Genomic DNA, 12767 nt, shown 5'->3' on the forward strand with positions numbered 1-12767 from the left:
GAATGTGATAGTGGCAGTTCTAGTTGGTGTCAATACTGGCTCGCTGATTAAAGATAGTTTAGATTAAAGATAGTTTACAAGTACTTACTATTCTTTTATTATGAATATAGATTTAATGCGAGTAGTCAGTGTCAGGATGGTATTATTTCGGACGAGTTACTGAGCGCCCCACCGCTGAGCTCGCGGTGTCTGAATTTAGGTCTCAGTTGTGGGGTTAAGTTATTATATTTAGATAGGATTCCTTACATTAAGTTATTATGTAGGTAGTATTCCTTATATATTAAGCTATTATGTAGGTAGGATTCGTTACATTTCCCTTTTCTGTCTCTCGTGCGAGCGGCCGACGTCCCGTGTAAGCGATCTCTTGTTCGAGTGTCTTCGTTTCTGTTGATATTCACCTACCCCAAATTGTTTCACCTACCCAAAATATTCACTCCTTGTCACTTCGTCTCTATGAGATGCGAACGCTGCTTCCTTCGAACCAGCTTCAGCGGGCTGGACAATTGAGACCTTCCGCCCATTGTGGGTGATGATTAATTTGAGATTTTGAATAGTTGAGACCTTCCGCCTTGCTGGCGATGTTATAAGAATAGTAACATGACCGTCGCTTATTCATCCATGATACTTGACGCAGCGCAGAGAACCTCGGAGACTTGTTCAGCCAGTGATTGGGAAGTAACAGCAAACAGGCAGGGGAATCAGGGAATTCAGATTTTTTTATCGAACCTATCTTTTTTTTGTAGATCACAAACCAATTTGATTTCTTGCCATTTGCTCCGAGAAGACTTGCGTCTAATGAGATCACATAACGAGTTAATTGACTTTGATTTTGGCATAATTTGTATATAGGCCAGGTAGGCACAATGAAACAGCACACGCTAGACACACTGAAACAGCACACGCTATGTCAAGAATAACAGGTGTTTCTGTATCACCTTTCTGATGACCACAAAGTAAATGTAATGAATGAATGCGAGTTGCCTGCTGGTTTGTATGAGTTCAAGCAGTGTGAAGGAGGAGGAAATCTCGAGTTGTAATTACAGTTTGTGTGTTCGCACTATCTAGCATCTATAGTTAACGTATAGACTAGAACTAGATAGTACACATAAGCCCCGCGTGAATGTAGTGGAATTTAGGTAAACAATACTGATCGATTTAACTTCGAATTTGATGGGGAGTAAAGAGAAATTTGAATGCAATGAAGCGTTCTGACTGAGTGCATACATTAAAAACAATTTTAGTTGCATGTATGATTTTTAATTTACAATCGATATTCGATAATCATGATGGCGCCCATTGACAAATAATTTATATAAATTCAGGAATTGTGAATAAAGATATAAATTTGTATGATGCAAATAATGCGATAAGACGTGAGCATGATCATGTATGATTTTAAACGTGTGTCCATGGAGTGCAAGAATAGTTATTCAGTTATTCATAACAGATACGTGATGGACAGTCGAGGTGTGAAGTTCTGTAATCAGGACAACACTGGAGCCGACGTCAGCATGTGTAAAATTTTATGAAATGGTATTTTCTGTTAATGTAGCTTCGCTTGTCCTGTTGACAACTTGACAGCCCAAACCGTTATCTTTGGCTGGATCAAGTCAGAATTGTCTTATTCTTGCCATTGTGTGGTATTTTCCTTTTGTTTTACTCGTTAAACTGAATGTTAGAGCTCATATGTTTCCTCGTTTAATAATTTCTCATTTGGCTTCACGCCAGAGGCTAGCCTGCGTTGAGTATTTTTCGGTTTTTAGCTCCCTGCAGCTCCAACTTCTAGCCCATTAGCTCGGCTTTAGTTTAGCATCATTGCAAGCTCTTAAGTTAACGTAAACCACCGCTAATACGAGCGGAAACGTCTATTACTCTTCTTATTTTATTCACTCTAAATGTTCCCTACGCGAACTCTTTCAATGGCTTCCTTCAAAGGAAGCGAATAAGAATACATTTAATTTATTGATTTTATTGGAGGTATAAACGGCAATAACGTTTAGACTTTAGAGGGATTCCTAACCTGTCTTCGATACTTGGTCAGAAAAGAATCCACTTGAAGGCAATTAAGTTGTCAACTGCAAGTTGACAACTTGCGGTTGAACAACCACGTTCATACGACGAGCTTTGATAGACACGAAATCTTGTAACAATTATTTATTCATTAAAAAATAGTTTTTAGAAATTCCCGAATTTCTGTACCTACTATAAGACTAACGTCCGCAATATCCCCAGGAATTGCACCAACTTTTACCGTTTACAAAATCATCTCTCTGTCTGTGAAACTATTTTTATCCAGCGCACAAAAAAGGCAGCGTGTTTTATTTAAATTCGTCTTTTCATTTGTCCAACTTCAATATATTTCTTATCTATTTGCCGAGTTACTGATCTCCCTGTGCATTTGTATGCACCGGTGAATTCCACTATTGCAACTATTGAAGATTTCTCGTAAAATTTCAAGTCGCATCAATTGCAGCTTTGCATGATGAACTTTCTGAATAATTTGAATAAATTGAGAGCCAAAGTACCAGTTTGATTGAGGTAAACAGCAAAAAAATTCTGCGCTAGAAAAATCCGTTCATGCTTGCAAAGCCAACTAAACTTCTATCTTTAAGGGGAGCGTCTACCCTAAGATTTATCTCGGATATTTACAGACAGATCACTCTGAACCTTGGTACACATATTTAAAATGGAAAACAATAGTGCATTTTTTTCATAAATGAGAAAATGCGCTAAAAACTCGCATTTTGTTCATGTGAATTTTTCGAAATATGTGAAAGAAACGTGAAATTCTTGTAAAACGGTCTAAAAAGGGGGTACTTTAGAAATCTATCTCCTCCTAGAATTTTCAAGCTACGACATTGAGACACATATCATTCGATGCGTAAAGTCTTTCCCTATGAAATGATGTAGGCGTTTTTTGAAATTTCAATTTTTGTGGAAATGGGGCTATTTTTTGTAGTAAAGTGTTCGGAAATTTTTCGATTTTACCCCTTTCCACCCCCCTTTTTTGCAGAATAAAATCCAAAATATAACGAAATTGGAAAAACGCCTACGTCACTTTGTAGATCTCTTATTTGCACATCGAATGATATATGTCTCATTGATTGTTTTAGCTTCAAAACTCTAGGAGGAGATAGGTTTGCAGTGACAATAAGTTAACATTTCGGTAGAGCACGACAACGTCGCGCGCGCCTCGAAATGGACATTCAATGGTGCAAGGTTGCAAGACTAGACGATACTGGAGCTCAATTTCTGTCAAGGATGGTGCGAACGACAGCACGAGAACTATCTCGTACGACTGCAGACGGATAACTGAAGCACAACGTGTTCAGACTAGCTATTTAAGTGTACTGCCGGTAATTTCGGCCTATCTTAAATGTGAAAGAACTTCACCACCCCTAACCCTTTCGCGATCTGTCTTGAACGAATAAATCAACGTACAGAGATAGATGGTTTTGGTACCGTTAGATGCGTCAGAATGTAAGCTTTAAGATGTGTATAAAACCGAATAAAATATACGTTTGAAAATTACTTTTTAAAGACAACACTTCTAAAGTATCCAGTGTTTCCAATGTTACAGATGTACAATGAATTTCTAGTTTCATTTTGGAATATTAAAAAAATTGAATTTTCAATTTTTTTTAATATATAATTTTTTCAAAATTATTTATTCTGTCAATTAATTCATGCATTGCCTCCAACTTCACACAAGTGTGCAAAATTTCAGATCGATTGGACAGGTAAAAGTGTGTAAAATTTCAATTAAAATCTTTGTAGCTGACAAAATTATTTTTCAGTTTTTTTAATATTAAAAAAATGTATTTTTAAAATGATTTATTTTGTCATTTGATAAGTGCATTGTCTCCAACTTTTCGCAAGTGTGCAAAATTCCAGATCGATAGTATACCTAGAAGTGTGTTAAATTTCGATTATAAGATTTGTAGCAGACAGACAGACAAACAAGAAGTGAAGTTAAAAGAGAAGTGTTGTAATAATAAAAACTGGCATTGAACGCGATCGTGTCCATTTGCAGATGTGAATCAATCTGCACAATTTTACATTGTGACAGTACTAGATTTTCATAATCAATTCAGTAAAGATTTCTTGTGGCCAATTATTTTCCCGTCTTCTTTAAATTTCCGTCATGAGAAGAAAACTGCAAGGCCTGCTCGGTTCCCTTTAGTCTTCCACAACAGACTNAGGCCGTCAATGATTGGCTGATCAACTTACGACCTCTTAACTTTTTTTGAAAGTATGGGCCCTGGAGTTTACTACCTGGAGGCCCTCATTGTACTTCGATCCTACGAATTACTCGAGGTACGGGGAAAGGGTTGGCCACTTGATTCCGGGCCTTCAGCCAATACTATTTTGGGGACTCTAAGGAACTGGATTCAGTAAACTCTTTTCTACACTTATTGGGCTCGCCATCCAGTAGTGTGATGAATTTAACTGCTCAAATAATAGCCTATACTTTATGTTCCTTTAAATCTATTCAGTTTCCGTTTCTGTAATTTACAGGGAACCTGTGAGTGGGCGAGAGATCGGTCGACGGTGTTAGCCATTCTACTTTGCTTGCCCCACTTCAGTCCTGGAACCAGCTGATAATTCACTGATAGTTTAGAGGTTAAGATATACATTCCTCGCGGCATTCCAGAGTTCATTTAAATTCTATATGGCTTTACGACCCATAAGACTAACTGGAATAGCTGGCGCGAAACAGCAAAGAGTTCATTTAGATTCTATATGGCTTTACGACCCATAAGACTAACTGGAATAGCTGGCGCGAAACAGCAATCTTTTTAATATGATATGGTCCTTCGAACCGGATTTGGTTCTTTCCGTATTCCACTCTGCTCAGTCGGCCGCCTCCGTCTCATCGCTGCCTCGAGTGAGTAGCATTAAGGTCAGTAGGAGTCTCGGTTAACCGTTTGATAAGATTGAATTATTCTATTTTGTGTGTTAATCTTTTAGATGTTGATGCATTAATGATGTCGCTAGATTCAGATTTCATAGCTCGGTCCTCTGAACTTCAATTGACATTAGTCACAAATTTCCAAAAGTAAAGATGCTCAATTGCAAGTAAAGGTCAAACAGAGAAGCGCCAAGCGGCAGTCTCTAACTAAAATCATAGCCACCGTTTCGTCGTCTCCTTTAGAAGACGAATGTGAAATCGTGTTTCTAATTGACAAGTTAGAAACAATGAAAGCATCTTTACTAGAGCTAGACACTGTCATAAAGGAACTAATGCTGACGGACGAGCTATGGAGTGCTCACGATCACGCTAAGCAGATTGATTTGTGCGATTCTTACGCTGATATATTTGGTGCCAATTTGTCTCGCTTAATTAAAGCTCTTACTTAGAGATGAACAGGCTGTGACTTCTGTCGATTCTCATGTTGCAACGCGTGTGCCTGGTCAGGTTTCCAGGCTTAAATTGCCCGAAATTGAGCTCCCTAAATTTAGCGGTCAGCCTGAGCTTTTTGAGAAATTTATTGTCTCTATTGAAGACATTCTTGGTAAATTTAATCTCGCTCAATTTGAGAAGTTCTCGTATCTGAAGCAAAGAGTATCTGGTCCGGCATTGCAAATTCTCAACTCTGTGCCAATTACTTCTAACGTTTACGATGACGCCCGAAAGTTGCTTAGCGATGCCTTTGCGAGCAAGATTAATCAGCAATTTTCCGTTATCGAACAGATGGTTCATTTAAAATTCGATACCAAAAACCCATTTCAATGGGTGGCAGAGACTCGATCACTCGTTGATCAAGTAAATCGATTGGAAGTAAATTCAGACGTTTTTTGCCAGTACCATTTGTGGAAAAGTTTGCCAGAGGCCGGAAAGTGTTCCTACATGAATATTACTAACTGCTCTAAACCGGCCTAGACCAAATACTTAAGCATTCCTTTGAGGTTTTGGAACGTTCAAAACACGTCACCTCGTCCTTGACCGAGCCGCGAGTTTCTCCGTCTTTGCCGAACAAGTTGTCTATGGCGACCGATTTTCAATATGCCAAGTCCAGTAAAACCAGTCACGGTAAAGTTTATTGGCTTTGCGAAAGCGTTAGAGACCCTAGAGCTGCCGACCATAAAATTGCCAATTGTCCCGTATTTAATACACCGGAAGCGCGCTTGGCAAAGACCGTAGTTTAGGCGGTTGTGTGAAATGCGGCTGGCTCACTCATGACGCTTCTTCTTGCAAATTTAATTTCAGAAGCAAATGCCGCACGTGTAGCACGAATCATGCCTTCTTTTTGTGTGCCAAAATTAATACAAAGCCTTTCTCGGGTCCTGCTGCGGATTCTGCCTCTCGAAGCGCGTCGCATTTGGAACCAAAGCCTAAGTCTACGAATGTCGTGGAATTTAATGTTATGATAACCCAAACTAATAAAAACATTCTCATTCCAACGTTCACTACATTATCTAATAAAACTTCCTAACGTTGCATGTACGATCCTGCTTCGCAGACTACTTTTCTCACGGAGAATGCCGCTTCACGGCTTAAAGCTAAAGTGGTGAAAAGAAACGTTCGAATTAGAATTGCGGGATTTAATGAGACGAAACTGCTCACCACTAAATTAGTCCAATTTCCTTTGCAGCTTAAAAAGCGAGTGTCAGTGACAGCGGTAGTGGTTCCCGAGATCCGTACTCGAGTAAATAGTTCTGGTTTGGAGGAATTCATTACCAAAGCCAATGAGCTTGAAATTCCTATCGCAGATCTGATGATGCGGCCGGACGACCCGGGTATCGTTGACATGCTGCTTGGCGTAGATTTAGCTCAAGTTTTGCCAGTGCATTCGTGTAGTTTTGGTAATTCCTCTCGGTTGTCGCTGGTGTATTGTTGCTCACTGGGAATAATGCTGGAAATAATGCCTCAATACGTTGCCGTATTGAGGCATAACTTACCACGCCTGCACCTGGTGAAAACCTTCATGCGCAAAATTTATTCTATAGTTTGATTAGAGGAGCCCCAGGACTTAAGCTCGTGTAGTTTTTATTCTGCTACAGAATTGGAGCAGGCTACAGGAGCGGTCCTGGAGCGTGCTTGCGCTGATATCCTAGATTACACCGATGAGCACAATTCTGATTGCAGTGAGCAAAACCGTAAAATTATCGAATATGTAATGCAGAACAATTCTCGAGATTCCGACGGGCGAATCATTGTGCCTGCATTGTGGAACGATAGCGTCAAGCATTTGCTTCCCAATAATTTAAGTCTCGCGGAAAAAATTGTTCGCTCGCTGTACAAGAAATTGAAGAAAGATTTTTCTAAACTTGAACAATATGATCAAATAATTAAAGGTCAGATCGACAGCGGCGTAATAGCACCGGCGGGCAATATTGATGATCTGCGAAACTCTTCTTCATGTTCCTTTCTAGCGCATAATGCGGTCTTCAGGCAGAACGCGGAATCGACCAAGTGTCGTATCGTTTATCTGTCCAATTTGTGCGAGAACAAGGGAGGGAATTCATTATCGCATAATCAAATTTCTCTGCCTGGCCATCAGTTCAATCCTAAAATAACCACTGCGCTTACTTTGCTTCGATTCAATAAGTATCTCCTAATTTTTGATCTGGAAAAAGCCTTTCATCAGTTACGATTGCGCGAGGAAGACGCCGAAAAGCTCAATTTTCTTTGGTTCAAAGATATATCCGCTGGAGACCTTTCTTTAGTAGCCTACACATTTTTAAGAGTTCTATTTGGCATGCGATTTTCGCTCTTCTTGCTTATGATCTCTCTTTACATTATCCTCGTGCATGAAGCACCGAGAAGTCAGGCTGCTAAAAATATATACGAAATGGTCTATAATCTGGCGTACATGGATAATCTGGCATGTAGCTTTGATATTCGCGACGATCTTGCTGTAGCATACGACGCATGCCAACGCTTATTGTCTTCTTCGGTTTCACCTTGCAGCAATGTTATTCAAATGCCTGTGTCCTCGACTCCTCGACCGCGAGTCATGAACCTGTTGATAATAATTCTACTAAATTATTAGGTCTTGTTTGGAAGAGATAGCAGGATAATTTGTGTGCAAAAAATACGACATTAGACGAAAAAGCGAATACCAAAGGGAAAGTGCTTGCAGCGCTCCATTCCATTTACGATCCATTGGGTTTTAATGTCCCTTCCTTGAATAGAGATAGGTTTTTCCTTCACAAATTGCAATGTGACGCGAACCTGACTTGGGATAAAGTCCTCGATGATGCCAGACGAAAAGAGTGGAAACTTATTGCCAAGCAATTCAACTCTGGGAGAAATCCAAAATATACCTCGTTGCATGGGTAACTACAATTCTACTTACACGATTCTTACCTTCACAGATGCAAGTAGAGATGGTTACGGCTGCGTTACTTACCAGCAGGAGGCCGGAATTGGTCGCCGAAGCTTCCTTGCTGCACGAAATAGTATAGTATAGTATCTTCGGCATTAAAGAATAGGCCTGGATAGGCCTGTCGCCGATTCTTGTACTTTTCTTGACTAGACTGGCCTATTGATGAGATCTTTTCAACGGACGGTAGATTAAAAATCGTTTCTAGATATCAGTTGTTCCGTAGGGTACGAGGCATTTTAAGACTAAACATATGCTCATGCATGGCCTTGTCTAGTCTGTTCTTGAACGCGTTCATACTCGGAGCGTCAACAATATCTTCAGGAAGGCTGTTCCACATGTCAGTGACTCGAAGCGAGAAGAAATGTTGTCGCGTGGTTAAGTTGCACCGCAGTTTTTTTTAGTTTATAGCTGTGGCCCCTGGTGTTGGTTCTTGTTTCAAATTTAAAAACAACCCACACTTTATCTAACTATAACAATTTGGAATTTTGGAATTCATGCAGAATTTGTCACAAATTTTCATAAAACATCGAACGAGTATAAATGCTTGACCAAACCTTCATTACTGCATTACTTCAAACAATAATTAATGCTCTGTGAGTCCGACTTAGCAAAGTCTAATTCTCAGCTCGGTTATTTTTTGTAGAAGGCCGTAGACTGATTTTCGAATAGATAAAACATAGAATAAATTTTCATCTAAATGCATTACCTAAATATTGATCGAAAGGAGGGCTAAATAGTTTCCACGTTGATTAAAATGATTGTATGCTATACTGATTTTTACAATGTGTTCTAAATTCATCTAAAGAAAAGAGCACCTTCTGCCCTCATGTGATGGTGCCCTCATTTTGATGGTGACTCCGAATCTTAATTCCGCACCAAAGTATAGGCAACTCAGACGTCGTCCACCGCATTTAGATTGGGTCTCTACAAACAAAGTTAGCGGAGCCTCACATACACGACATACATACGACATTCACCAGATGCAAACGATCAGTCACATGCAGTCTATACCTAATCATACAGGTGATTTTTTCGTCGCAAGAAAACGATCACTTATTCGCCACATGCGGCCGATCACTTGTTCACCACAAGCAACCGATCACTGATTCGCCACATGCACATTCGCCATACACATACGATCAATTATTCGCCTCGTGCGAGTGATCATTTATTCGCCCTGTGCACATGATTAGTTATTCGCCATATATATACGATCGACTATTCTCCTCCTGCAAACGATAAATTATTTGCCGCAATCGATCAATTATTCGTCAACTATTCGCCACATACAAACGTACACGTTTAACTCTCATTGATGTGCTATTCATATTTTTAAAATGTGTTCTAAATTCATGTAAAGAAAAGAAACTTTTTGCCCTCATGTGTTGATGCCCTCATTTTGATGGTGACTCCGAACCTTAATTCCGCACCAAAGGAGGGGCAACTCAGACGTCGTCCACCGCATCTAGATTGGATCTCTATAAACAAAATTAGCAAAGCCTCACATACACGACATACATACGACATTCACCAGATGCAAAAGATCAGTCACATGCAGGCTATTTCAATCATAAAGATAATTTTTTCGTCACAAGAAAACGATCACTTTTTCGCCACATGCGATCGATCACTTGTTCGCCACATAAAACCGATCACTCACTCGCCACATGCACACGATTAATCGTTCGCCATACACATACGATTGAATATTCGCCACGGGCAAGCGATCACTTATTCGATACGTGTGAGCGATCACATATTCGCCACATGCACACGATTAATTATTCGCCATACACAACAGATGTCATCCACCGCATTTAGATTGGGTCTCTATAAACAAAATAAGCGGAGCCTCACCTACACGACATACATACGACATTCACCAGATGCAAACGATCAGTCACATGCAGGCTATATCAATCATACAGGTAATTTTTTCTTCACAAGAAAACGATCACTTATTCGCCACATGCGAGTGATCACTCATTCGCCACATAAACACTATTACTTATTCGCCATACACATACGATTAATTATTCGCCACGGGCAAGCGATCACTTATTTGCCACGTGTGAGTGATCGCATATTCACCACATGCACACGATTAATTATTCGCCATACACATACGATCAATTATTCGCCACGTGCGAGTGATCACTTATTCGCCATATATATACGATCGACTATTCGCCTCCTGCAAACGATCAATTATTCGCCGCAAACGATCAATAGTTCGTCGACTATTCGCCACATACAAACGTAAACGTATAAGTCTCATTGTATGTGCTATACAAATTTTTAATATGTATTGTAAATACATGTAAAGAAAAAAACACTTTTTGCCCTCATTTTGATGGTGACTCCGAATCTTAATTCCCCATGAAAGGATTGGTAACTCAGACGTCATCCACCGCATTTAGATTGGGTCTCTATAAACAAAATAAGCGGAGCCTCACCTACACGACATACATACGACATTCACCAGATGCAAACGATCAGTCACATGCAGTCTATATCAAATAATACAGGTTATTTTTTCGTCACAAGAAAACGATCACTTATTCGCCACATGCGAACGATCACTTGTTCGCCACAAGCAACCGATCACTGATTCGCCACATGCACACGATTAATTATTAGCCATACACATACGATCAATTATTAGCCATACACATACGATCAATTATTCGCCACGTGCGAGTGATCATTTATTCACCCCGTGCACATGATTAGTTATTCGCCATATATATATCGATCGACTATTCGCCTCCTGCAAACGATAAATTATTCGCCGCAATCGATCAATTATTCGTCAACTATTCGCCACATACAAACGTACACGTTTAACTCTCATTGATGTGCTATTCATATTCTTAAAATGTGTTCTAAATTCATGTAAAGAAAAGAAACTTTTTGCCCTCATGTGATGGTGCCCTCATTTTGATGGTGACTCCGAATCTTAATTCCGCACCAAAGGAGGGGCATCTCAGACGTCGTCCACCGCATTTAGATTGGATCTCTATAAACAAAATTAGCAAAGCCTCACATACACGACATACATACGACATTCACCAGATGCAAAAGATCAGTCACTTGCAGGCCATATCAATCATACAGGTTATTTTTTCGTCACAAGAAAACGATCATTTATTCGCCACATGCGACCGATCACTTGTTCGCCACATAAAACCGATCACTCATTCGCCACATGCACACGATTAATTATTCGCCATGCACATACGATTAATTATTCGCCACGGGCAAGCGATCACTTATTCGCCACGTGTGAGCGATCACATATTCGCCACATGCACACGATTAATTATTCGCCATACACATACGATCAATTATTCGCCACGTGCGAGTGACCGCTCATTCGCCACATGCACACGATTAGTTATTCGCCATATATATACGATCAACTATTCGCCTCCTGCAAACGATCAATTATTCGCCGCAATCGATCAATAATTCGTCAACTATTCGCCAATCAATCAACTATTCGCCACATACAAACGTAAACGTATAACTCTCATTGTATGTGCTATACTAATTTTTAATATGTGTTCTAAATACATGTACAGAAAAAAAAACACTTTTTGCCCTCATTTTGATGATACTCCGAATCTTAATTCCGCACGAAAGGATTGGTAACTCAGATGTCATCCACCGCATTTAGATTGGGTCTCTATAAACAAAATAAGCGGAGCCGCACCTACACGACATACATACGACATTCACCAGATGCAAACGATCAGTCACATGCAGGCTATATCAATCATACAGGTAATTTTTTCGTCACAAGAAAACGATCACTTTTTCGCCACATGCGATCGATTACTCATTCACCACATGCACACGATTAAATATTCGCCATACACATACGATTAATTATTCGCCACGGGCAAGCGATCACTTATTCGCCACGTGTGAGCGATCACATATTCGCCACATGCAACCGCATGTAGATTGAGTCTATATAAACAAAATATCAATAGTTCATGCGAAGACGTAAATTATCAAGGATTGTTTGAATGCTAACATCGCAGCCTCAACAATCTTAGTTCTGTTGGTAATTTCAGGATTGACGTGAAATAATGCGATAATCTGTGAATGTCTGACGGCGAGACGGAATTTTCGAAGCGGTTGGAAACTATCTGGATTCGACAGAAGGAAAACCGAACGTCTCAGGAACAAATTTTACTGCAGGATGAAAGAAGTACACGAATCATAAATATCATTGAGGAATGATAAAGCAGGCGCATGAATAATGTCAGCACACAAATTAAAAACGATAATTACTTCAAAATTTTTTCGAAGCGTACCAATTGCTCTTTCGTGCATTCAACATTAATTTAATTGCAGCTGGCTTCAAAATTCTATGTGAATTGCACGACATCTACAGGAAATGACCTGTATCAAATTCTTTCGCCG

Source organism: Hyalella azteca, unplaced genomic scaffold, assembly GCF_000764305.2.
Source record: "Hyalella azteca isolate HAZT.00-mixed unplaced genomic scaffold, Hazt_2.0.2 contig14173, whole genome shotgun sequence".
Classification (NCBI taxonomy): domain Eukaryota; kingdom Metazoa; phylum Arthropoda; class Malacostraca; order Amphipoda; family Hyalellidae; genus Hyalella; species Hyalella azteca.